At 61.9% G+C, this 2757-nt stretch overlaps 1 pseudogene; it reads right to left on the bottom strand.

Annotated features, from left to right (window-relative positions):
* Positions 1-2757, bottom strand: part of LOC103610504 — a 16799-nt pseudogene that overhangs the window by 603 nt on the left and 13439 nt on the right.

Genomic DNA, 2757 nt, shown 5'->3' with positions numbered 1-2757 from the left:
CACTCTTGAAAAGGGGGTTATCCTGTGAGAAACACAAACACGGACTGTTAGTACCGGTTCTCGGTAGCCGACTTTTTCTCCCTGAGGTCAATACAGAAGTGTCACTTTGAGGAAGAGCCAGATGTGGGACAGCCTCCCAAGGCTCTAGCCATGGTGGCCATGCTGGCCCACAGCAGTGGACATGAGCTGCAGGGTGAGGGGCCAGCGTGCAGCCACATGCCGGCATCCACAGCCTCCTGCAGCAAGAGGTTGCAGGGTACATGAGGCATGCATCCCTCTGCCTGGGACCCCCAGAAATGGCCACTTACGTTGTTGCACTGGGACTTGAGCTTTTCCTCGAAAATGCTTGTACTCCCTGAGGCCACTAAGGTGGGTCAGGGCCAACCAGATGACCAGCAGGAGGATGCCAGTCAGCTGGAGGCCCACCAGGGTGCCCCTTATGATGGCGCCGATGTGGGGGCCCTTCACACACTCTGAGGAGGAAGCACAGGTACCAGAGCGCTGGTCTCTCCCCACCTCGCCTGGCTGGTGTGTGACTCCAGGTGCGGTCACCACACAGCGCTCAGTAGGATGGAGGCTCCCACTGCCCAGGCTCACCACGATGGGTCAATGAGAGAACCCAGCCTGGCCGCTACTGGAAACAAGGACAGGCCCTGTGGCTGCAGATGAGACTCAAAACCACCTGGCACAGCCCCTTGTTCACAAAGAAGGTGGGGCTCAGGTCACCACCCAACCAGGACAGAACCTGGATGAGACACTGGCCTCCTGACTGGCGGTCATCACCTGCTGGGACAGATACTTACGTGGTCCCCCAAACCCACAGATACTGCATTAATACTCAGGGCAGGAAATGGTGTCTGGGGAACCCCCTATGTCCCAGGAAAGTTGAGGAGCAGGGACTCACAAGGTCCCTGCTCACCCTGGTGATGACACGGTGGGAGAGGCAATTGCAGGATGAGCAGGCAGGGTCCAGGGCCCACGGCAGTGGTGCCAGCCTGGAGGCTCTGGGCTGCAGCAGCTCATGCCCCAGTCCCTGACCATGGGACAGTGACACTAGCGCTCTGCAAGAGCTCATTTGCCTGGCCTGTAGCACTGACATTCTTGTGTGCCTTGTCCTGCATCTTGGCCTTTCCAGGGGGGCTGTTGTCCTCGTAGGTGTGAAGTAACTTGGCCAAGGCTGCCACAAACCAGACATGAACCCACATCTGTCCATCGAAGTAACCCAGACATGGCCATTGCTCTGGCAGGCAGAGGCTGCAGCCCCCAGCTGTGAATGGGTGGAGAGTTCCAGCACTGGAGGGCCTGAGCCCCATCCAGCTTCCTCGGGCTCCCAGTTCTCAGTCCTGCAGGTGGGCTGCTGGCCAGCACCTGATGCGGGCACCCGAGTGGCCTCCCCAGGCCTGTCCCTTCAGCCTGTCTGAGCAGGAATGGGTGGAGGGCTGGTGACCCTAGGGGCTGCATGTCTGAAACCTTTAAACCCCATCCATGGAGTGTCTATTTTGTCCAAGTCGCAACATCCCAGACACCTTTTGTCATTGTCACCCAGTGTACCGCTGGACTGACCCAACCCCCCACCCTGCATCTGCTGGGGCCCTGGACCCTCGACCCTTTCACTTATTCCTCCTAGTGCTCCCCCCATGTTCCATCCAAGGACAGCTCTGTCCACGCCACCCCCAGACCCTGACCTGGCCCACCTTGTCTCCCCACGCTGTCAGTTCCTGGGCCAAGCAGCAGCCCCTGACAGTTCTGTGTCTACCTAGCTATCGGGTGGGCTTTTATAAACACTTCAGTGTGTAGCAGTTTCTTCTGAAAACTGGCTAATGGCTTCCTGGAACGTTCAGGAACAGACCCGAACCCCTCCTAGGACGCAATGGGTCCCTTGGTCATGCAGTGTCAGCCTCCCCCTCCTGGTGGCCTCTGACCTCTGGGACCCCCCTCCTCTTTGCCTCCTCGTGACCCTGGCCGCAGCCCCACCCTATGTCGGGCACTGATGCATAAACAATGCACCAGCAGCCGTCCCTGGGGGTGGAACTGAAGCAGAATGAACGGACAGACGCGCTAACAGCGACTGGGAGACAGCGGTGACCGGCTCCCCTCAGACTCCCCGGCTGATCTGATCAGGCGGACTTTCGGATCCCCGCGGGTGACCCTGACGCAGTCCTTAGCACCCGCGGATCCAAGCCTCTGTCCCTCTCCGTCAAGCGGGAGCTAACCCGGCCCGGCCGTGTGGCCCTCCAGCAGCTCCTTCCCCGCGCTGTCTCCCAGGGAGGAGACCCGAGGATGTCCCGGAGGCCCCCTGCGGTGGAAGACAGACCCTTCCTCCGCACCACCCTCGTCCGCGGAGGCCCAGGGGCCTCACCTCGGCTCTCGTCCACGTGGATGTAGTGGCTGTCCCTCCCGTCCCGCTGCTGCAGGGTGTAGGTCATCCAGCAGCCCTCGGAGTCCCGCTCCTAGCACGTCCTGCCCCTCGCCGGGCTGTCGCGCAGCTGCAAGGTGGCACACTGCGCGCTGCAGTTCTTCCCTAAGGGGCCCTTGTCGAATTTCAGGCACTCGGCGCAGGAGCTGCGAGGAGCTGTGGCGTGAGCGCGGGCGGGGCGCGGGGCGTGCGGGAGAGGACGCAGGGACAGAGACAGCGCGCGAGGGCGGGAGAGGACGCGGGGGCGGGGACAGGGCGCGGAGTTGGATGGAAGCGACCGGGGACGGGAAGGGGCACGTGGGGGGCGCACACCAGGTGCCGCCGCCCTCGGGGGCCTGAGT

Source organism: Galeopterus variegatus, unplaced genomic scaffold, assembly GCF_000696425.1.
Source record: "Galeopterus variegatus unplaced genomic scaffold, G_variegatus-3.0.2 Scaffold11245, whole genome shotgun sequence".
NCBI classification, from domain to species: domain Eukaryota; kingdom Metazoa; phylum Chordata; class Mammalia; order Dermoptera; family Cynocephalidae; genus Galeopterus; species Galeopterus variegatus.
The sequence above is the reverse complement of the archived record's forward strand: the minus strand, read 5'-3'. Positions and strand labels throughout refer to the sequence as shown.